The sequence below is a fragment of the Mastigoproctus giganteus genome, chromosome 5 (genome assembly GCF_048544385.1).
Source record: "Mastigoproctus giganteus isolate SK-2022 chromosome 5, ASM4854438v1, whole genome shotgun sequence".
Classification (NCBI taxonomy): domain Eukaryota; kingdom Metazoa; phylum Arthropoda; class Arachnida; order Uropygi; family Thelyphonidae; genus Mastigoproctus; species Mastigoproctus giganteus.
In genome coordinates, this window is record NC_143579.1 from 187,351,470 (window position 1) to 187,377,441 (window position 25,972).

The following is a 25,972-nucleotide window of genomic DNA, read 5'->3' on the forward strand; positions in this document are numbered from 1 at the left end:
TGAAAATGATTCTGATTAGAGACATTCATTTAGGAGAACGGCTTCAATCACCAGGGCACACAACAGCCATTACTAGGACACTACCAACAGTCACATCGTCAAAGTTTGGGCGATGCCACCTCTACTGTGATCAAATGAAAATCGATTCGAGTGGTAAATGACTCAGTTACAGATTTTTCTGTTTTGCTGCTGTTCTTCAGACATGACATTAAAATGTTATGCCTCAAGTATGTCTCCACGAGAATAAAATTTCGGAAAACCTTGTAGAACGCTCACCTTAATACGTTAATAAAATAAATAAACAAAAAAAAAAAAAAAAAGGCTTTTGTGTAACCTCTGATTACGTCTTTTCATATCATGTAAGAAAGTCTGGAGCCTGCACTAGTGGCTGCTATAATCCCTAACACTACATCTTATCAATAAAAAGGAAGAAAAAGAAATAATAAAATCAAAATTTGTTTTGTTTTTATTGAAAGTACACGGTTGAATTGGAAAGGACGGATCTGTCTCAAAAAAAAAAAAAAAAAAAATCGCGCGCGCACACAGAAAATGGACAATAACAAGAAGAGACAAACCTGAAATCAAATAACAGATGATCAGTGCTGTAATCAAAGTTCAATTCATCATGAAATACAGACAAGAAAAATATGATAATAAACCAAACAAGCATCCACAGTTCCGAGAGTGAGAAACAGAAAGCGTTAAGTGATGATATTCCATAGCTTCAGATGAATACAAAGAAATAAAGATCCAGTCGGTCAATTAACTTTAAAACAAGTAATGAATAGGACTTTAAATGGACACACAGACCCATTCCTTATATTTAAAAAGATCCTAAAAGACAGCGACTCAAGATTGTTTCCTGGAGATGTAAGAAAGCGTTTACCACATCGGTGGCGATAATTAGAGGCTACGAAAAGAACAACTTTAATTATATATATATAAAAAATGTCTATTAGGAGAGGAGAAAGAGGGAGAGGATATTCAGCCTTTTAACTGTGAGTTACACCTTTCGGTAAAAACTAACATTACAGTGACATTTCCCGTCACGCCTTGCGCAACAGTTAAGCCCGCATGGCGTGACCAAGCCTTCCGTGACCAATCCCTAGTTACTTAAAAAAAAAAAAAAAAAAAAAGGTGGGGGGAGGAAAAGAATGGAGAGAAAAAAAAAAAAAGCTAATGAGAAAGCACTACTGTCGGTCTCGAACCACACCCGTCCCTCGCGAGCACCCGCTTTATTAACAGAAGTGGTCCTGGGTCCCAAGTGGTTCAATGATGACGTCCAATAAATCTCTTGCGCAGTCCGACCATGCTTATACATCGTAGAACGAACGAAGCAGGCCAAACATATAGAAAGAGGGAGGACATGGAAGGGGATGTCAAGGCGAAAGAAGGTGAGAGCAGAAAAATCCCACAGAACTCCCTCCGCCCAACTCTAACCTGCTCTTCGTGTAATTTATTAGGGTTTAAAATAATGAAAGAGAACCTGCTGGGGGTGCGGGAACTAGATCACTGTAGTTCGTGATTGCTGGCTGCATGTTTCCTGTCGATAAGAGCACTCCGCTTATAAGTTAATACGAATTCAAGACATCAAATTTTAACCTGTAAGGACAGAGCAGTACTTGGGTAAAAGAGATATTCTAATGGGAGAGAAAGAAAGGAAGAAAAAAAAAATTCTTAACGTAGCCAAATGGTCAGGCGAAAGGTGCATAAGTACATGCCCTGAGTGACCACGGTTCAAGCCGTGACTGCTAAATGCGGTGTTTTTTCTTGTATTCTCTCTACCTTGTGAACTCCTTTCCTATGACTGTGTGTCGTCCCGGAGTATAAAGAGAATATTTATTTATTTATCTTCGGACTGGCTCAAGATACTGGCGGCGTCCACAGCTTCAAAAATTTGAAGGTGTCTTCCCGACTATGCATCAGCTGTGGAATTTTTTCACAATTATGCTGCACGATGTATGATTTTTGCAAATCTAAAATATCCAAAGTTACAACGTTGTCTTACCACAAGAAAACGCTACAGATAACATCGCTGACTAAGGTTAAGGGAGAGAAGGTACTTGCCTGGAGATAAACCCAACTCTCGGTACTTTCTGACGATTCAAGCGGGGATGGAACTGACGAACTAGTGAGATAATTAACCAGAAAGAAGACTTGCACTCACTCAGATACAGACAAAAGGAGACTTTTGAGCAACCAAGAAACTCAGAATTCGAAATTTGAACCCGACTGAACTATTGGAACTCAACTGGACAATAATAACCGTACGTGTTGCACATATTATCAATGCGCTAATTTGAACAAAACTAGAGGAAGAAAGAATTCATGCCAGAAGAAAAGGCAAAAACCAAAAAAGTAGCAAAGTAGCGGAGAACAGGTAAAACACGAGGGCTTTCTGGTACTAACCCAATGTATACAGTATATTGCTGTCAAAAAAAAGAACAACTTATGGAAATGGTCACAAGGGTATTAAGGGTTTCAATGAATATCACGCCAAATTAACATTTTTGAAGAAAGGGTCTACAAAATGAAGAATCTTATAATGGGCACTATTTATTTCCGTGACCATATCCTCTGCACATTATGAAAATAAAACCACATTTTCATTCTAATTTTTTCTTACAGCAATAACTGGCATAAATAATGGTCTAATAATTTCAAATAGTCGGACATCAATTGGCATGCGCCTGATTCGTAAAAAAAATTAAAAAAGAGGACAAGAAATACGTTAACTTTTTTCGACACAACATTAGACGTATAACGTGAAATAAATGCAATACAACAGTGCAAATGAACTGTAGATTTTAAAAGTCCACGAGTCATTACAGGTAAAGATGTCTATCCTTAACTAATACATTTTTTACTGGGAACCAGGGATTCTGAGAGAGAGAGAGAGAGAGAGAGAGAGAGAGAGAGAGAGAGAGATCTTTATTATTACATAATCAAGAAAAACGCATCTATGACTGTTTTTAATCAACGCTAGATCAAAAGAATTACGGGTTTATAGCTTAAATACATATTTCACCTGATCAATAAAAAGACTTATAAGCGAGTGAAAAAAAAAGTACGCAAAATCCATCGGAAATTAAGGAATATGTCACTAACAGAGTAACTGGCAAAATAACAAATACAGTACTATGAACTGAATTGTGATGCAAATCACGAGTGATTGGTAAGGGAAGGAAAACAAAAGCCTGGAAAATGGAGACTCAAGAGAAAAGGCTCTAGTAACAATAATAGCGTTTATTGATTCTGAAAGTTCAATTAGTACATTTGAAAAAAAAAAAAAAAAAAAAAACATAATCCGAAACCATCGAAAGCTGGCTTCCTGACATTTTATTCCTCTTTTTAAAGACAATGTGCAAAAAGCAACATTTTCTAGCTTTCTTACAGTATATTACTTTTAAATATACTGTATCAATTAAACAACTGAAGTTCTCGGAGTTAGATGGAAAGTGCATTTTTACGACGGCTTACACTAAAAGGCATAATTCCACTTATTGAGAATATACAAATTTTCGTCACCACCACTACCCACAAGCTGTATCTTATAATTAACTATAAGCGCCATCTTCGGAAAAAAGATATTTGAATAAAAAGCGTTCAGTAATTATTAAAATTTATTCAGTAAGCTGACATCCCGTCTAATTTAAGAATCGAAACGTTTTTTTTTTTTTTTTTTTTTTTTTAATATAGAAAATCAAAATCAAAAGGATCTTAGTATTTCTAATTATGTATCCCAAAATGAGATAGTTTATTTATTGTAAATAAATTTTTGTCATACCATACTAAATAAAGTGTTACAATGGTGAGTGACAAATTCTCTTCACAGAAGTAAATGCCAGGGGATATCAGTAGGGTGGATTTATACACTAAGTTTTTCCATCAATATATGACAGGTTTTACAATAGTAATTTATAAATGTTTACTACACAATAACTGAGAATTTTTTTTATTTGGGGTGGGAGGAGATACAGTTCCTCTATAAACCTATGAAATGACAAATTATGATAAATTAAGCTAGCAAAGTTTTCTTGGGCTAAGCCTGAATGTGAAATAAATGTAGAAGTAACCCCTCAGACCTATTAACCACAGAAATAAAATTTCTCAATTTTAGTTCAATAGTTTCATTTTCTATAGACTTTCTTGTGCATTTAACACGAGTGTCTACATTGTGTCTACATAAAAATCATATGCAAGCACGTACAACTATTTTTTTTTTTTTTTTTTTTAAGGGAGACATAGCAAATGGGTAAACAAGCGTTTCCAGAAACCAGAAGCTAACACACCTGTATCCGTTGGTTACTACAAACAACTTTCACAACAGAGTTTGTGACAACTCTTCTGAAAATTAAACCCACATCTCTTCGTCCCCTCTTGTATCGCTACTTTTCTCTCACTTCCTTCGCCCCCTTCCTCCCTCAAGGATGCAGGTGCACCAGCAACACTTCCACGGAGGTGTAGCCAAGATGATGGGGCGTCAGGAGAGCCCTGCCTATCCGTCACTGCGGCTGACCCACGTGCGATGAAGTGCTGCCCACTTCAATCAGGACCGGATCCGGGAGGAGGGACTATACTAAGAACGAAGGAAATGGCGGATGATTAAGGTAATGTTTGTACTCATGAATGGGCGTGGCGGCCAGTTATCACAGACAAGAAAACAAACTGCGCGCGCAACTACAAAAAGATGGGGAAGAGAGGGGGAGTGGAAGAGAGACCCATTTCAAATATTACAGATTCACCCAGTGTTTGACAAGGATTTAAAAAGGCCGAGGAATGCAATGTGTGACATCGTATATGACCTATTAAGAGCTTGCATATGTGATTCAAATGACTCCTTTTGGGAGTATTTTTTCGGCTTAAAAGCACGGAAAGCGAGGCCAGCGCGTGACAAAAAGTCATGCAGCTAAATAAGTAAACACGGCAGGTTTCCAGTAGGTGTGGGAAAGTTGGGAGGTCAGCTGCTGGCTCGCTGGTTGGCATAACCTACTGATCTCCAGCGATTCTAATCATTATTGGAAAAAAGGAAAAAAAAAAAAAAAAAAAAAGAAGATAGGGTGGTCCCACTTGAATACTTGTGGGTAAAGCGATTTCCCTGGCAAATCATTACATATTTCATTACGGTCAGAGAGAGAACACGATTTTCCATTGTTAAGAAAGCGAAACTGCATTGTCCAAAACAAGTTTTGATGCCCTCACATCGAACGGAGAGGAGTTTAATGTCAAAGTATGCGGTTCCGTGTATGCACACACGCACCCATACACACATAGGCTCGTACGTGTACGAAGAGACATAATGCGCAACTGACATCTTTATTAGGTGGGAATTCGTGCATGTACTCGGGGGTGGCTGGATTTTGGAATAAAAAAAAAGGGAGGGGTGGAACGACGAAGCATACAACCTTCAAAACGGCCACGAAAAAAAAAACTTTGTGTTTTCTAATATTGTATATACAATGTGATGCCGCTCTCCACTATTTCTTCTCCAAGAACAATGGATCGGCACAACAGATCTCGATTTTGTGCTCAAATTAAGCCATTAATCAGATCAAATTTAATCTGATTTTCCATAAAAACATGCATTCGAAGCAATAATATGGTGCTCGCATATCAAAAAGAAACTGCTTTTATTATTCCCCCTCGAAATCAATGCACACCAATGAATGACAGCGTTTTTAACTACTGCATATTCACTGAAAAACAGAGATCTCTTGAATACACTGTACGATGGCATTGTAACTCGCCCACATATATCACTTATTTGGCTAGGTTCGAATTCTGATTAGAAGTGGCCTACAGAAGAATGATATTTTATCCAGTGCTAAGTTAGTTAAGGACGGTGTAGGGTTGGTTGTTTTAGGATTTTATGGCGCATTGGCATCTAAGGCTATAATGCGCCAAGACAAAAAAGTGTAAAATATAAAAGTGACATTGTGGGGCTTGCCCACTGGGAAACTAAGGTTTTCAGCCGCAAAGCAGACTGACCGATCTTAAGAATATCAGACTTGGTCTGAGTTGTCCTGTGCCAATTTGATTAATTCAATTGCACTTAAAAAAAAAAAAAAAAAGTCTGAAATTCAGTATCATAAATGGAACCCAGATATTTAAACTTTGCATTTTACAAAAAATTCCACAAATTTTCTCTTTGTGCCATTTTGAAATGTTGTAAAAGCAGATGTTATTCGTTCAACGCACTGGCAGAGATAAGTTACATTATCTACTGAAGAATCCAAATATCTTGTAAGTAAAAAAAAAAAAAAAAAAAAATAATAATATATATATCACGGTCATTTTTCTCTCTCCTGACTTCGTGTCGCTAACTCAAAGTATAAACAGAAAATTAGTTTTCGTTCTATCTTCGTCTTCTACTCCTTACTCTCCGAGCTCAGATATAAGCTGTTCGCGAAGTGAAAATAACTTCAAATATTAAAAATGTAGTGGTAAATGGTATGGATGACTGACTGGTACACAACGAATATATTATCCGAAACAGTTATACAAAAAAAAAAAAATAAATAAAATAAATAAATAAATAAAAAACCTTACAAGACTAAGTTTTATTTATTTTTTGTTTTTCCTTTTTCCCCACATTGCAAAAGAAGGCAACAAACCATATGTTTAGATATATACACGGCTCCAGAAGTCCGGCGCTGTGCGAAACTTCAGGTGGTCGGTGATGGAACAGAAGCCGGCACGTGCAGCCCTCTGGGAGGGATGTTAAGGGATGGGAAGGACAGGGGATGCGAAAGGTCGCGGCCACAGCGATCCATTTCTGCCAGGCTGGCATTCCGCGGGTAGGTGTAAATAAGACATCCATTAATCACGGTGGCAGCCAGCTAATGAGCCGGACCGGTTGGCTTGGGGAACATATCACCAACCCCCTTTCTCCTTCTAGTTTGGGGGATCATCACATTGCCCTTCGATTACTTCCAACACATATAGTAGTCATAAATGGTCAGAGTACAATGCCAAAAAGATGAAATAGAAACTGTGCATTGGGAAGGGGACGATGGTCCCATACGGTTATATGTGAACAGGAGTTACCTATAAAACTATCCCTCCATCCCATTTTTATGATGTGCACGCTTTCCAAAGCTGAATGGGAAGAACTTACAAAACCCCGTTCGGATGGTATGTCAAGAGTGTTTCACGAAATAGCTCTATATATTGCGTGTGTGTGTGTGTGGGGGGGGGGGGGATTGTACTGCTAATAAGCTGTTGTATTCAGATCGCAGTGGAGGAAAAATACTGCACGTATGAAAGCAATGTTCGTTTCACCGAAAAATATCGACTTAGCACCATTTAGTGACATGTACATACTATAAAGAATAGTGCCTAATGCCTAACTTTTTATGTTCGTTATTCGGGAGTCATTCGACGTTTATATGCGCAATCCTTGAACGATTCATTAATGCAAGTGTTTATTTTTTTAATATAATGACTTTTTTTTACGACCAGCAACTATCTAAAGCAGTGGTTTTCAATCGGGGTGCAGCAACAACATTCCAGAGGTGCCACGTAATTTTGGTTTAAGTTACTTAAACTTATATTTTTTTAAATTTACATATTTATTTCATTATAGAAAGGTGTACGGTATCTATTTAATTCCTTTATATAAAGGATAAAATTATATATATATATATATATATATATATATACAGAGAGAATCGGATCTAACAGGCAGAAAATTGAGTACGGGTGCCACAAAATAAAATAAATTACTTAGGGGTGCCGCTATTAAAAAACAAGGTTGAAAACCACAGTGGATCTAAAGGTTCATGTACTTCATGCAGATTACGGTCTGATTTTATCGAAAAAGAAACTCATATAAGATTTCGGAAAAATTCAATTATTGGATTACGATAAAAAAAAAAAAAAAAAAAAAAAGAAAAAAGTCGAATAAGCCAGGAGAAGAAAAACTGGAGTCTGAGGAGAGTCAATTCGCAAAAGCTATCAAATAAAAGAAAGGAAAGTTTTTTTTAAACAAACAAAAAATCATTTGATTATTTAAATCAATGTACATTTGAATCATGCATAATAATTTATTTCTTTCATTTTCTCATTTTGCATTAAGAATTCTTGATAATGTTTTCTGGTTTATCATTTTTATTTCCCCTCATTGTTTTTTGCTTGGAGAATTTTCTAGGTGCGTGGACCATATTGTGATTGTTCCTGCGATATTACTTGCAGTTTTGGTTATGCGTTTGTGTGTTTACGAGCCCATATTCTTCCTGTAACGGGCTTAAAAAAAAAAAAGGTACATTTTTATAAGGTGAGGAGGCCATTAAGTGGCAAAAGAAGGTTACAACTTCGCTGCTACGGCAGCCAATATAACAAGCGCTGAGTCAACAAGGGTCACGCTCTCTCCTCTTTCAATAGTATGGATTTGAGCGTACAATACACCCATTTCCAATAACTGAGTTACCCCAATCACCAAAATCATGAATAGTAACCTGTACTGAAAGCGGCTGTTGCCGAGGTATTGTGCTGTGCTGTGCTGTGCTGTCAAGTCTGGATCTGGCTACTTGGTTTGCTGGGTGTATCGGAAATTTTTGGAAAATCAACTACTCTCATTACAGCGCGCCGTGAGTTGTTTTGGTAAATTGTGTTCACGGTCCGATATGCATATTTTGCAGATGAAAATTCAAAACACCCTCGTTCCGAGATCGGTATAATAGCCTGACGTAGCCAAGTGGTCAGGAGCGCGAGTGCTGTAGCACACGCTCTTTGAGTGGACCGGGGTTCAAGTCCGTGACTGCTAAATACGATTAACATTTGTATTGATTGATTTATTGTCAACTCCACTGACCTGGTGATCGTATAAACAATAACATTTTATAAACCAGATTGAAAAGGGTCTTCAGTTTGGTAAGGTAACAATATACCCGAATTAAACGAAATTTTCAACGTCGTTTCAGAAAATGAGATGGCCCAGTTATTTATGGTCAGAGGAACCTAGAATAATAAAAAAAAAAAAAAAAAAAAAACACGCGTGTAGTACCCTATAGACACACGAAAGATGTTTTATTTTATGTCAATACATCTTTGATGAAAACAAAGACCGTTTAAAATTTTAAAATCGAACAGCTGGAACCGAAGATATGAATGATGTAACGTTTTATGCTCACGCCCTCTACCAAATCAATATTAGTGACTTGACTGTGTAAGCGTCATTAAGGAAGTAACGTCATCTCATTCTCGTCCAATCGGTTTTACTTCAGTCCAAAAATTTATATGTGACGCAAAAGATGTTTTCCTTCAATAAATTCACTAGCAAATTGAAAAAAAAACTGCCTCGAAAACTAACAGAATACGAAGAAAACGTGGCGTAACTCGTGCAGCTTGCGATGAAGCGGGTCAAAATTTGGTATGGTGGTGTACAACAGAATAACGATGAAATGAAGAGAGCGAAAAACTTCGGACAGGTATAAAGGTTATTTATAGTGGTTGTATAAGATTTACCAAAACGGTCACATTACAGAGGTCGATAAAGATGCTCGAAAATATGGTTACATGACATCAGTATGGCGTATGATCCCATTGAACGACTAAAAGTCTGATAGCGGCGAACGATGCTCAACATATGGGTGTTTACAAAATTCTGTGGCAACAAATCCTACTTTTCCACTAGCGCAAACTTTAGCTCAGCAAGTGACCGAGGAGTTGGCTCTCGGTGTGCAGTGTTACGCCCAAGGGCGTGCCACACATGTTCCATCAGTTTTAATTCTGTTAACTGTGCTGGCCACGGCAGTCGTTGGATATCTTCAGTGTCAAGATATTCCTCCACTTCATTATTTCGCATTCCTTGTTGTCTCCAGATGAAACAACGTCTACAATCTGTTTGTTGGCTAAAACGGGACTCATCAGAGAATAGAACTGTACCCCATTTATCAGAGTTCCAAGTTGCATGTTCATGGCAGCAGTTTCGACGAGATCTGTGGTGGTTTGGGGTTAATGGAATACAAATAGCTTCCTTGCTTAGAGTCCACTTGGACTGAGCCTTCTTAACACAGTCCGGTTGGAAATGTTTTCACCCGTGGCCGCAGCAACCTCAGGAGACAGTTGATGACAGAATATTGTAGGGCCCATCTTGCTGTTAGAACCAGATAGCGGTCTGTTCTGGTTTACATAGCCTTCGGGAGACCTTGACCAGCTGTTCTTGTAATGGTTCCTGTCTCCTGAAACTGCTTCCATAGTGCGTGTGGAGGTGGCACGTTGGCATTAAGCCAACGTGCCACCTCCCCCATCTACCTGTTAAGCTTCAAGTCGTCCAACGGCCCACCATCTCAAATAATCAACCTTCGGCCCGCGGTCGTTTTCAAAAAATATATATTAAAAGCCGGGAAGTTTATTATATATATTTTTGAATTAATGGAATTTAAGTAAATTTAGAAAATAACCCGCACATTGCTACGACAAATATCGAGTCGCTTATAAAAATAAACAATATCAAATCTCTCATTAAATATTATATTACAATAAATAACAAAACTATTTATTATATTTTTTTTATTATGCACCATTTTATTAATCCTAAAAATAGTGGAAAGCTAAAAAGAATGTGGCCCGCGTGTATCTCACAGATATTTTATTTGGCCCGCCATTTATGAACGTTGCCTACCCCTGATCTAAACGATGATGCCTTGCCATCCCGAGTACTGAAGATGTGGCTATCCCAATGAGCAAGCTAAAAAAAAATATGGGAATGAAGTGATGTGGTCTCAACCCGTGTTTTTATAGACATGAATAATTTGCATGCGGCTCTGTAAGGTAGTAGATCGATTTTTATTGGATACTCGGAATTTGCATTCCAGGGTGCCTATTATATCAAATATTCGCCTTCGGCGACACCGATCACAATAAAATATTCATGAAAAACATTTTGTTCTGTTATTTTATCGAGCAGTGTAGAACAAAGTCAGTACGAAAGGTGTAACCACTTCATTTTATTTCGTGACTGAGTGAAAAGACATGATGGAACTTTTCTTCTGGAACAAAATAATTCCGAGTAAACTTCACCATAGCCAAGACATCAGGGGAGTAGATCTCCCCATGATGTCTTAGCTATGGTGAAGTTTACGTGCGATTTTAGAGCACATGACATCAGTGGAACGCTTCTTCAGTCTCTTTTCCTTTCTCAAGCATCAAATTAAGATCTTACTATTTTTTAAACGCGTAGCAGCAAGAATTTCTCCAGAATAGATTTTTTTTTTGTTCCTGATAAAAAGAATTTAGTGGATGTTTTAAAGCTTTATTTCACTCACTGTTCTCATATATAATGTCCAAAGCGTATAGCATTAAAATGCTGTTTTCCACTATACAGAATCCAAGTTTGACATTGCATAACATCGAAACTTTTGAGGTCAAAAATAAATATCTGAGTACAGTATATTATATTTCAAGTAATAACTTTAAAAACATATTTCACAATAACAGGCATACCGTAACCCTTATATCCTAGGGCTGTTAAAAAAAGTAGTGAAAAATGGCCAGGCAAGAGCTAATTAAATGAATTTTTTTAACGCTGCGGAGAATTCTTCTCTACCTTTCATACGATAAGCTGGTTACCTGTCAATTCTCACTGCATAATGTTCGTCCTTTATTCGTTTCTACTGATCATGAATGTTATTTTTCTTTTATTTTTATATTTTTTAATTTAATTTAATTTATTTATTTATTATTTATTTATTTTTTTTGCTGGCACTCGGGATTGGGCAGCCTGGGTGCGGGGTGGGTGTTGGCACCCACCTGTATAGTAGCACTACCTCAAGTGGGTGTGGGATTGGTGCCAATTCGCACAATGAGAGTTTTAGTGGACCCAGGTTGGAAAACGTGCCTGGGACGGGCGCCAGGAAGCAGCTGCCCAGGGGTGATTGCTTCCTGGTGGTGAGGTGGCCTGAATATAATGTTCGGGCCACCTGTAATATTCATAGAGTACATGTTTAATTATAGTTCTAGGTGGATTTGGACGAGAGTCTTGGGGCCACCATAGAACAGAAACAAAGATGAAGATGATCATGAATGTCAACTGTTGTCAATCAAGCCGTCATTATCGGCAGCTACCGAAAATCAAACCTCTTCACATAACCTAACATTAAGTTTCCTAAATGCTTGATTAAAAACTAACAGCTAATTATCCTATTTTAGGTAACCGAACTTCAAGCTATGGACTTATCATAAGAAAGGTACAGAATATTTATCAGTAGGGATAAAAAAACAGATTAGCTAACTCTTGCCAATAGCAGTTACAAAAAAAAAAAAAAAAAAAACCACACAACAAAGTCTATTTGCAGCTATGAGTTAACTGCCTTTTGCACATTCCGGACGAGTGTTCCAAGAGGCCGCCATAGCCTAGCGTCAAGCGCGGGGGTGCATAAGTAACGTGTCTTGTGTGCCCGTGGTTCAAGCCTGGGACTGCTAAATGCAGTGCTGTTTCTCATATTCTATGTATCTTGTGAACTGCTCTGACCATGTGGTCGTCTCGGAGTATAAACAGAAAATTATTTATTTATATTGAGCCCTGGTTTTCGCTATGCATATATTCTAAAATTCTTCAACGCCTTTTCAATATCACTGTATTTATTTCTTCACGTTACGTAACAACCAATCAGGGAGGGATTTACGCTGTCAGAGGCTAAAGAGCAAAGTCAATAGGTGCCCTTCCCCACAGGCACCTTCCAAAGGCCCTTTAGAACCATTTCACGAGGGTCCTCCCTTTAACGCTGCCATATCGGTGCCTTATGCTCCTGTACATAGATCCACCATATTTATAAATCAGAAACTTTGACTAATGAATTAACGAATCGCTTCACAAATTATCTTATTTTTTGTCGATCAGTAAAACCAAGGTCTGTGAATTTCTATTTCGCAAGGTAATACGATCACTACAAAAGATCCTTACAGCAGGAAACGACTCGGAAAACATTAATAAATGAAATAAATAGATGCTTATATCACGTGTTCAGTTAAGATCAGTTTACTGGATGGTTGAAGGCAAAATTAAAATGATGAACTATTTTATAATAATATGCAACTCAAGGTAGTAAAAATGTCTATTTTAGTGCTGATTGGGATTTCAATAAAACAGTGTTTTGTAATTTTATCTTCAATCATTCAATAAACTAAATGAAAGATACAAATGATGTAGTGTCTCTTTATTTCATATATCGATATTAACACCACACTGATTCAGAAAACATTTCAAGCAGAAAGTTCTTTACGAATTACAGAGTAGATAGTACGTTTTACCGGCGTCTGTGTACATTAGAGGTGATAGGTGGCACCAAATTCCACACGTCCATTAGCCCGGTGGCCCAATTAATAAGGAAATCAGACATGATTCTCGGCTTCCAGTACCGGACATCTACTTATGGTGAAGCCATGTTACCTGAGCCCTCCCTGAACTGTCAAATTTATCAGATGAATTTTAAGGGGAGTTTTGCGAAGGCGGTACAGAAACTGTCACCTCAGATTCGCTTAGTGATAGGAACCCTAATTACAAATACCTGAATGAAATCGGCCCTGGAGGAGGGGTTGGAATGGCAAAGAATTTCTTAAGGAGAGGGAGAAAGAGAACACCTGGAGAATGGTTAGTAATAATCATCACGACTGTTGCTCAGATAGTAACGACATCTTGTACGATACAGCCACCAAGTAAAGTACAAGTATCAGCAATAGCATGTGTGCAATACCAGTGTAATATCAACAGGTGGAGAAATACAGTGCCCAGTCAGAATAAAAAAAATATGCAAATATGAAATGGGTTTTATTTCTACATATATCATATGTTTATTATATATACTAACGTGCTGTTTCAGTATTTGGTGAAATGTCCTTTTTACGACATGAAGTATGATATGAGGTACTGGAACTAAAATGAAATAATTTTGGACCCATGTGTGATATGGTCTAATGATTTTCAGATCGGTGTAAGTCGTTGCTTTAGCTCATTCGTGTTCGATGTCCGTGGGCGACTGCTGCGTAATTCATGGGAGGGGTTAAAACCTATTTTACTGAGCATCTCCTTGCCAGTTGCTTTTGACCTACGGCTCGGTGCCCGTTCAATTCAAGGTGGCCCCGATGAAATAATGGTATGAGAGCTCGTTCTAAGATATCAATGTATTTGGCAGAGACGAACAATGCGTCGATAAAAATTAGGCAGTTGGGTAATCACTTTCTCAGCACATTATTTAGGATGTTTAATATTTTCCATAGTCAACAGAGCCATCCAATGTGCAAATTGTCCTATATAGCTCAGTCAATGCTGGAAGCTCTATGCTGATTTTCCGTTAATTCCTACAGAGCTAGATATCGGTGGAGGATTTTGACGAACCACAAGGGTACGCGCTCTTTCTTCATGTGGTGATATCGAAGAAAGGTGTTCTTCGATATCTCCGATCGGTATGTAGTACCGTAGTGTCTGCATTTTGAAAATACATGATGATATTTCGCACTGACTCAATGGAACCTTTAAATCACGCAATAAATGCATGACGAGGCGACATAAACACCATTACAAATGAAGAGCTTATTTTTAGCTTAGCCTTTCAAGTCGCTTACTACTCCCGGTCTTTCAATGTGAACATCATGTGTCACTCTATCTGACTGGGTATTCGTTTTATTCTGGCTGGAAATTGTACTATGAAAGTCACCATGGGACAATTCCAATTTAACTATGGATTTCATTCAGGTTATTCACAAATGGATAAATTGGAAATATTAATCTGAATGCAACTTCCATTAAAACACATTTTAATATGAGATGAAAAAAAGAAAAAGAAAAGTGTTTTGCTAAACCACCAAACACATTAAATGTGCTTACTGGTTTGTGGAGGAATGAACCCTTCGGAGTACAGATCCGCAACCATCCAATTTACAACAGCTGTCAGAAGCAATTAAGTCAACATGGACCTACTCGCTATTAGATTGGTGTACTTAATAAAGTGGCTACTTTGTGTATATGTTCTATATATTATTATATTGTTTTTTAGCGTTTAACATTCCTTTACCACAGATCATAAACTGTTAAAAAAATATTACATTGCAATGCTGGTTGAGAGAAAAACCAGGAGGTTCCATTTAAAGCCCGGGCGAACCTTGTGGTAAATGAATATTTGGTTTATGCCCTGGCTTGAAAGGAAAAAAAAAAAAAAAAAAAACCAATTATAATTTGAGGCAGTTTCTCACATGCGACTGTTAAAATATGAAGTGTTTATTTTCTCCCGAAAATGAATCGCGAAAAAAGAGATTAGTGGTTCGGAGAGCAACTCATAAAAGCTAGGGCAAATGTGAATGATGAACTGCAGTGAAGTCGTTCCGAGGAATCACCTGTAAAGTAGAATTTATGAGATGGGTAAAAAAAAAAACAACAAACTGAGCATTATTAAGAGCATACAAAACTTATTGGGAACTTCATACTCACTAATAAAACCCACACGACTACTTTAAGATAACTGTAAATAGCATATTAGGTTCTGCACAATCCTAACTAATTGATTTCTTAAACATATTGCACTTCAGATGAAAAGCCTTTGTGTCTCACAGTTTTAAAATCACTGGTTTGGACCGAAACAACTAGGGACAAGGTACGGTACATCAGTATATCATATTCTAGGCTGGTTTGAGTGCAGGTGGGATGAAAAGTGTTACACCACCGTTTCAGACCGACTAGCACAACATTACCAACAGCGAGAATGGAGCAGTGTTCTGACAGCCTCTTTTTCCAATATTTAACTAGACTAACTTTGCTCATATCGTTTGCGGGCCCCGGGAGCGTGTAGAGGCATTCTTGAATAATAATCGGAAATATTTTATAAATATTGAAAAATTAAGAAAAGTTACAAAGTAGAAACAATTTTATTAAACTCAGGGTTCAGTGTTAGCTTTGAAAAATTTTAAAGCTAAAGGATGGTTCTTAGGTAGCTAAAGTTTGAGATCCTGTAGCCTACCTGAGGTTTTGAATGCCACAGTCTTCTCCAACTTTTCAAAACTTAGAATAGTAATTGGTCTGCAGTGAAAGCCGTCTGTATTATTTTTTCAACGATATGAAAATAAATCAGTCCTTTCGCATCAAGGAACGAAACGATCATTCATCTTTCAACAGATTTTGAATTCTGCGTCTTCTTTGGAAATATAGGTGTGGAATGTTTTCATTAAGAGCCGTTTTAATTCAGGATTGTAATGCTGATCTATGCTTCGTTATCAGTCATTAATCTACACAAAGTGCGTTAGATAAGTCATACATTCATTTTTAAACATAAGGCATATGTGAAATCTATACTATTTCTCGTTGACTATATAACGTTTTCGTTAATGTTTTTATTTCGCGTCAAGATAGCTAGCTAAACTGAGGCCATAAGGAGTCAGTATATTGTGTCTAAAAAAATTGCGTGTGTATTTTACTCGACGCGAGGGTCTGTTCAAGTATCAAATGTCTAGGAATTCAATGAAAATAAACAATGATAACATGACATGTCCAAGTGATAATATTGGTGCATTTCCATTCTTTTATTACACTTGGATTTCGTTCTTGATTTTCTCGGATTTCCTGAACATTTGCGCTCAATATTTTAAGCGCAAATATTCAGGAAGAAGCGCATAAGGTACAGAATTATGCTTTACGTTAGTTCTTCAATTAACAAGAGGGAACAGGGTCCCTCTATTAGTTATTCCAGATTTTTCATTTTCAGCCCACACAACATGCAAATCGGAACGCGAACACACTTGTTCGCATAATAGATCATATACTAAAAAATCGTATGAACTCAATTACCATTTCGAACTGGCACACCAGGACCCCACAAGCTGATGCACCAAACATTCCAACGAACAAGATCGTCTATCTGTAAGAACTAGAATATATACCTGTTGAATTGGGTTTTTTTTTTTTTTTTTGGATTGAAACCTGATTGAAAGAAAAGAACAAAAAAATATGGCATATTTGTTCACCTGATCGATTTTGTACCAAATCTAAACGAACAGTACCAAAAACGAATGGTCATTTTTGGTACAGATCTAGATTCCATTAAAGTAATGTACAATTTGAATCATACTCTATTTATAATTTCTTAAACTAGTATATATATTTTTAAATTATCGTTAATTTTTAATTTCAAAACAAACGTATCCTTCGTATATGTTTGTTTTGACGCTGTAAAAAAATAGAACTAGAAAAGTGAAGTGAATTTGCTGCAACGAAAGTGTTAAACAGCCAATATGGGCATCTATACGCGGGATCTTTTCTCTTCCCTCAACTGACATGCAAATAATGCGGTATATTAAATAAACTTCTCAAGGAAGTCGCTGGTTGAAATAACTACAGTACTAAGTTTTGCTGAAAAACATCAAAGAGCTGATACAGGTTAGTGAGTACAACAGCATCCACACGCACAGTATACAAATTCTATTCACTGCAAAGTTCATTCAACTGAAACTACCCACAAGGGGCGTCAAACCATGGAGTGGACTGAAACACAGAAATCGGTGGCTTCGCGACCTGTACGCTTTGTGTGTGAAGACGGCTAAAAATTAGAGGGCAACCACGGAATCTGGTAACTCTACCATGACAACGACAACCTCTATACAACACACGTTAGAAAAACTCAGTGCAAACACAAGTACGGTAATTTTTATTTAATGAAAGGTGGCGCCAATTTCGAGAGAAGTGCATGCCAACTCAGCTTTCAAAAAATCGCGCGGTTATATTAAACAGCCGATTACAACGCATCTTTACTATGCCTGAAATGATATCACGGAACTGAATTCATTTGTTTTGCATGTGAAAGCAAATGAATTCACATTCTTTAGGGTTTAGCAATTTCGCAATTACAATTCGAAGGAAAATTTCATTAAAACTGTGTCTAGCCTGAGTAAAAGAAGCTATATTTTTTGGGCAGCTTACTCAGACTCCGTACACGTTCGTTATCAGCAGAGTCAGCCATACTCGGCAATGCGATGGAAAATCACAAGATACTTTCTGTAAGAAAATAACTTGGCTTGCCTAAAGAACAAAGTTTTAGCAAACGATGGAAACCCCTTATTTATATGCACGCAGGATAAAGCTTAAATATTTTTTAAGTAACAAGTAAATGAAACGCTGCCAGCTTTACAAAAGGAAAATTCTTTCTAAGTTTAAAGTTAGTTCATAAAACAGAGTGCATCTATGCCTCCCCCATTACCTACGAAGTAAACATGTGAATACCTTCACAACGAGTTGCCATGGTATTGCTCTACCTCGAATAAGTACGCTTCACCAATGGAGAAGACTATTATTACTTATTCTCTGTGGATACCACCACCCAGACGGCACCGTTTCAAGGCTTTTTAGCCCCTCTTCGGCATCTCATATTGTGAAGTTATACTTCACAACTGAGTTATCATCATTTCAACACCAGGGTACTGTCCGCCAACCGAAGAGGGGCCAAAAAGCCTTGAAACGGTGCCGTCTGGGTAGAAGTATCCACCGAGAATAAGTAACAATAATCTCCATTGGTGAAGCATTACTTATTCGAAGTAGTGCAATATCACGGTAACTCTGTGAAGATATTCACAATATGAAATATAATTAAAATGATGCCAATTCGTCTAGCCGGGTAGATGATCATTTTATACCTACACGTATAAAAATGATGCAAATTGCACTAACCAATTGAGGCTGCCGTAGCCGAGTGGTCAAGGGGGCGGGTGCATAAAATAAATAAATAAATAAATTTTCTGTTTATACTCCGGGACGACCAAATGATCAGAGGAGTTCACAAGATAGACAGAACACAAGAAACAGCACCGCATTCAGCAGTCATGGGCTTGAACCCCGGTCACTCAAGGCACGTGTACTTATGCACCCGCACGCCTCACCACTAGGCTACGGCACGTGCCTTGAGTGACCCGTGTACTTATGCACCCGCACGCCTGACCACTAGGCTACGGCACGTGCCTTGAGTGACCCGGGTTCAAGCCCGTGATTGCTGCACACGGTGCTGTTTCTTGTATTCTCCCTATCTTGTGAACCCCTCGGACCGTGTGGCCGTCCCGGAGTATAAACAGAAAATTTATTTTTATGTCAATAAAGAAAAAGTTTACTCATAAGTTTTTATTAGGTTGAAATTACTGTCGATTATAGTATAAGTTTATTATTATTTTTTATCATTTTAAGTTGCATTTGTCCTTGGGCACAGCCTGATTGGCTAGCACGAAATATTTCAAATATTATTTTGATTTTAGTTGGTTGTAGCCAGCTAGGTTACTTTTTCTAGTAAGAAATGCGAGAATTGGTAAAAACTAACAAATACACTGGTTGGTCATTTTATTAAGTACACATATCTTTACCTCTTCAGAACAGCATCGATTCATAGTGGCATACACAACTGCTTCTCATTTGTTGCAAATTGGATGGTTGTGGATTTGTACTCCGAAGAGCTTGTTCCTTCTCATCCAACAGGTAATCGATTGGACCGAGATCTGGTAACTAGTGAGACCACCACCGAAGAGTGAATTCAGTTATATACAATTCTGCCTCGTGGAACGGTGCTTTATTCTGTTGAAGAACCCATTCGCAGATGCATACACTAATCATAAAGGAACTTCTGGTCTGAACCAATTTTCAGATAACTTGTGGCATCCAAATGTCGCTCCAATGATATCAAGGGCTCTCCACACCACGAAAACACTCCATACCATTACACTGCCACCACCAGCCTGCATTACTGAAGCTTGGATGATGGGTCCACGAACTCATGCTGTTTTCCCCATATTCTTCTCCTTCCATCAGCGTGAACCGGGAATCGCCTAATCAAGCAACGCTTTTCCATTATCCAGTGTTGCTGTTCCTGGGGCCCACTGTAATCATGCAATCTTGTTTTTTGCTGATAGGTGTGGAACCTGGCTCGGTTGTGGGCCGCAATACCGTATCCCTAAAAAGGTAGTGGGCCTATAAGATCTGAAATACCTCTTTGGTTACAACTGTTGTACCGGGCAGTTTTCTGCTAGTGGTTGGCTTTGTGGGCAGATTTCTTCGTGGAATTTTGAAAATTTGTAAAAGTGAAAACTTTGCATATAAATGATTTTAAAAATTACTTTAAATTAACATTAATTAATTCTTGAATCTGATTGCTTAACATTACAGTGAAATTATAGTCAAACATCAAATCGCAATTTAAAAAAAAAATCGTAAAATATTGTAAAACAAACTCGTCATTTCTTTTTTATCTCTCAAAATATATACAATATCTTAAAAATTATCTCAAAAATGAAAGCGTATACATTTCACTGCTAGAAGCTAACCGAAACAAATAACATGACGGAAACACTAAATTAGCAGAAAGTCAATCTTTCCTATAAATAATATTAAATGTCTGACACCTAAGAACTGTGGTCGTTTTCTTGGCAATAGTGTGTGGTCCGCGTACGAGTTCGAATGAACGGAGGTCCTACCAACACGCTAAGAAGTACTTCTAAGCTGATGGCGCGTGGGAACGCGCTGTCGGCCGCATTTTGGTCGTACCGAAGAGTCACGAACGTCAGGCGAAGGATATAATGCTACCACTACTCACGAGCAAAAGGGAGTAAAAGAGATCCTCTACAACCCACTCTTTATGCAAATTTTTTTTCTCTTCCTCTCCCTCTCTATTCGCTACATGCGTTTCATGACTATCTCTCTCCCGTCTTCCTTGAACGACACTATCGCAGAATGAAACGATTGCTGGCTAATCCCAATCCCGAGGGCCGTTCCGCTCCTCATAATACCACGGACATGAGGGAATTAGGCTGGCGCGTGCAATCATTCAGCAAGTAATCCAAGTGGCGAGTGTATTGGGAAAACAGTAGAACATGGCACTGTTTATAAATAAATAGGCGGCATACATTTTTTCATCTAAGTAGTACTGCAGTGTGTGTGTGTGTGTGCAGCGGAGGGAGAGGCAGCAGGTTTCTCGCTACTTAAAAAGAAAAAAAAAGGGGGGGGGGGAACACTAAAAGCTTCACCAACTATTCCCATTTGCTATCAGGAGAATCGCTTACACAACACAATTTGGTCAGTCATTAAACCAAGTACTAAACTACCAAACGAAACCGATACGTCTCTCTCTTCCTTTCTTTCTCTTACCTCTCTCCCGACTTCTTAAAGCATTTGATGGATGCAGAGTATGGATTAAAAAATCGATCCACGGCACACCGAGTCTCAATTTTACAAACAGTGTCGGCCTGCATTCTCACAAACAAAGTAAAACCCTGTTGTTCAATTTCCTCCGTGATATTAGACACTAATCTTACGTTTGCATTTTGGAGGGTGAAGGACGGGGGCGGGCAAGGGAGTAGTCGGTGATATTAATATCCACTTTGAAAGTAAACCGACTATAAGAATGTTCGTCCCCAAAGGAAAGTCTCACAAAGAGAGAAAAGTTTCAGGATTAAAAAATAAAAAAATCCTAACGCCCTTTTAGTTTCTAGTCCAATTTCTTTTGCCTTTCTTAGGACTTTCCTTCAAACATTCGAAACTCAGAAATGCCAACAAAAAGAATATCCGTATACTTGTCTTACATTCGAATTTAATTCTACGCATCTTGCGGAACATTTCTATTTCAAATGTTCCGCAAAATATATCATCCGTTCAAAAAAATAACTATTTTGAGAGAACTCAAAGTGGTCACGTATCTTTAGACGACAATCAATATTTCGCTACAAAATTAACTAAAATGCATTTTTTATGCGCATGCTTTGAGTTAATGGCATAACGTTGTATGCGGTTTTTCTTCCATGCGAGCTTCGTGATGGCAATTATGGTCAAGAGTTATATACGCACGTTATCAGACAGCTGATCCACGAGACCATGATATCACTTTGCCTGAAACCATTGGTACGCCACAAGAAAACAGGTGGAGTGTGGCCCCTCTCTGAAATTCGCCCACTATTTATGATGTGCATTAAATATCCCATCATTGCGCTGGATATTTAATATGGTAAAAGGTCTTCCTGAATCTTCAAGTTAAGCGGGAAGGAAGGCATCAATTATAGTGCAGAGAAAATATTCTTGACCAAAAAGTTAAAAACTGTCTTTGCAATTTGTTTTCACACTCTGTATAAAGAATGTAGGGGAAGTTTGGCAAAGCGAATAATTTAGCTTTTTGCAAAAAAATATTTACAGATTGAATATCTATCTTAAGTATGCGGTTACGTTTTAGTTCATCGACTATAGTAATCCATCATATTATTTCTTATTTGTCCTTAGTAATGTTGGTAAGTCTTACTAATCATGGCTAAAATTATTCAAAGAACTCAAATAGTAATGACTTTCAAAAAATACTGAATTTCAAAGTCATTTATAAGTTCATTTTGTTTGCAAGTTCGCGTCGAGTTTATTTTGTCAAAAGATTTGAAATTGCGATTTTTCCTTAAAAAAAAATCAACCAAATCAGGTTACATTTTAATAGTAAAATTTACTTCCCCCTTTTTTCGTAATTATAGTATATTCTTAATCTATAAAAAGAGGTTTGCAATTACAAAGAAGATTAAATTTTCAATACTTTAAATTAAAAAAAAAAAAAAAAAAAAATTCTCAGAATATCTATGAGAGAGAAAATTAGTAAAACCTTATACAATTCGATTTTCCAGAAATTCTTGTCTACAAGCAGGCTACAGCATTTTTATTTATGTAAATACATGTGCATCGTAAGCAAATTAACACTTTTATCACAATATTTTATGAAAAGGGTGAAAAGTTTACACGTTCAACTAAACAAAAATAAGATCAAAATTGTCGCGCAAATATTTTCCAACTAGTGTTCTAATGCCTCAATACATAAAAGCATTCTTTGATGCGCATGTTGACATACTTTTGTTGTTAGCACATGATAAATTGTAAAAAATTCCTTGGCAATGCTTTTGAAATGTCTACAGATCTACGTTTCCGCTATACACCTTTTATTTCAAACAATGTAATAGAAAAAATCTGCGGGAATTAAATCGAGAGACCTTGGAGGAGGCCACTCAATGAATCCGCTGTCCCTCATCCATTTGCTCAGGAATTTTTGTAAAAAAAAAAAATTCTCTCTCTTAAAATGAGAGAGAGTAATGTGCAAGGACACCATCATTTATAAAATATGAGTCCTACGTGTAGTTTGTGGAAAACATATTCCTGTATCATTGCAGAAATTGCTCTTTGAAGTAACTGTGCCCTCAAAAAAAAAAAAAAAAAAAAGTTTGGACCAATTCCCCCCCCCCAACCCACATAGGAGCATGTAAATGTGGATTATCATATACCTAATGGCAATTAGGAACAGATTTATGATGATTAAGCATTCAGTCTGAAAACTGCCTTACCATATGAGACCTTTCAAAAATATTAGCGAGAATATCAATTATCGCCAATATTTTTCAGAAAGGTGTCAGAAAATTCCATTCTTCTATCATCTTTTTAGGGCTTGATGTGATTTTGAAATATAAACTTCATAACTGGAATCTTTTGAAATTCTTATACAGGCAGTCACCGATTTACGCAAATTCGACTTTACGTAAGTTTTTGTCGGCCGGTGCAACATGACAAAAAAAAAAAAAAAAAAAAAAAAGAAACGTATTTTGCATTCCGTAGGAATAAATGGAGGTACAGTGAAAATATTGTAATGTAAACCCAATAATACATTTTTTTTTTTTTTTTTGGTAATTCGTTCCGAGACCTCAGAAGTTGAGATTTTCGCTATATAACTAAGCTATTTAACTTTCTAAAAGGTCATAATGGAAATTGTATTAGTTTTATATACATTTAAGTCAAATAAGCACGACACAAAAATTACTTTTAACTAAAGGACGCAAAAACAAAACACGTTTCCAAACGCTACTATTGACTGAGAGGAGGGGATACGCGGTCCTGCCGAGAATGAACTACACTTTCACCGTTATCATATGTTCTGTTATAAGAATCAATTTTGAACGCCTTTGTGATATTTTTCTAAAGCACATTTCTTGAGATCACAACCATAAAACAATTTACACTTTCCGGTTTATTGGGCTTTCTGTTAGTTATATCTATTACGTAGCCGAGTGGTCAAGCGCGCTGGCACATGAATTTTGAGTGAACGGGGTTCAAGCCCGTGACTGCTGAATACGATGCTGTTCCTTGTATTCGATCTACCTTGTGAAATGCTCTGTGTGGTCGTCTCGGAGTATAAACAGAAAATTTATTTTTATTTATTATAAACGGGTAGTAAACTCGATCTTATTGCATTTGCGATAATACCGATAACTGAAACTGTGTGGGGTTTTACATTATTATGGTGGAATTTGTTATTCCCCTTCACTGAAATCTTCAATTATATAACAAACATAAATTAATTTTCAGAAGGGAAAGCGACCAAAGGAAAGTGCAAGCGGTGGCACTGCTAGGAAACGAAACAAAATTTATTTAGAAATGAAGTTGAAAATGATTAAGAAGTATGAAGCACGACAAAGTTTGTTATCTATTGCACGGAATTAGTTCTCGCTGCTTCAACAGTGAATACTATTTTAAAGGTCAGTACTCGAATAAAAGAACATGTTAAAGGATCAAAGAATTTAAGATCAACAGCAGTGATCACAAAACAGCGTTCAGGTGCTATATTGAACATGGAAAATCAGATTCAGGAAAAAGTGCCCCTGAGTCTAATTGGGCATTCAAGCAAAGCAAGAAGTATTTATTATTATTAGCCATATGGTGCAAGGAAGCCTAAGGCTTATGCTGCACCAGTAAAAAAAAAAAAAAAAAAAATCTGAATTACCCCATGTGTATGTATGTGTGTGTGTGTGTGTGTGTGTGAGAGAGAGAGAGAGAGAGAGAGAGTCAGAATTGTTGTTATTTGGTTTTTAGGAGCATTAGGAACTAAGGCCATATTGCTCCGGGGATGGTGGTCATTCCCTGACCATTCCGCATTCTCCGTATTTGGTGGTCACGGGCTCGAGCCCCGATCTAATCAAGAAGCGTGTGCTACGCACTGCTGCTCCTGCCCACCTGGCTACGGAGGCTTGTTATTGTTATTTGGTTTTTAGGGGCATTAGCAACTAAGCCCAATTGCTCCGGGATATGCGGTGGTCATTCCCTGACCTTTCCGCATCCTCTGTATTTGGTGGGCACGGGCTCGAACCCCGGTCTAATCAAGAAGAGTGTGCTACGCACTGCTGCTACTGCCCACCTGGCTACGGAGGTGCTAGAGAGAGAGAGAGAGAGAGAGAGAGAGAGAGAGAGAGAGAGAGAGAGAGAGAGAGAGAGAAGTAGAAAGGAATCACCAAGAAAGAAAAATGATATCCAGCACAGGACCCTGAATGTGCCAAGCCCATACCCACCAGATTAGCCCTGGGGGGGGGAGGGATTATTTTATGAAGATGTTAAGGATAAGTACAGCGAACCCCAAGCCAAGTTCGTGGCAAGCAAACGGGTGGTTTAATAGGTTATAGCATCGCGCTGGTTTCCACAACGTTAAAGTAAAATTTTGTAAACTTTCGAAAATTTTTCGTGCGCATGAGATAAAAAATATTGAATAAAATAATTCTATTTACATGTTTGTCGAACATTTTTTTTTTTTTTTTTTTTTTTTTGCTTCAATCAAATTCAGTGCGCATAGCTGCGAGTGCTGATAAGCCTTTAGGGAAATTTCGACTTACGTAAAGTTTGGCAGAACGCAACCCTTAAGTCGGGGAGTGACTGTAATACTAAAGTTAGTGCCAGTATTAGCTCAGGTGATAGTCGTCGACTTCAGAAAATTATGGGCTGTTCTGTAGAGCTCCATTAATTGCCCAGCATATTCTGTAGTTTTGATGTCGCTTGGCCTACACTTCTAAATGGATCTAGAATACCCTCAAGTAATCTCATATCTGCTAATTGTTGGGTAAATTGCTGGTTTTGATGATGGAGCAGAATCGGAACGTTTTTGCAATTTCCTACGTATATGGATTACACTTACAAGTTTATGTAAAAATTTCACTATTTTGTTCATCGCGCCATCTTTTTAAC

At 37.6% G+C, this 25,972-nt stretch overlaps 1 protein-coding gene across 2 annotated transcripts in view; it reads right to left on the reverse strand.

The window, feature by feature from the left end:
* The window catches only part of LOC150085940 (putative RNA-binding protein 19), a 496,890-nt gene that overhangs the window by 16,060 nt on the left and 454,858 nt on the right, over positions 1 to 25,972 (reverse strand). The window lies entirely within an intron of this gene.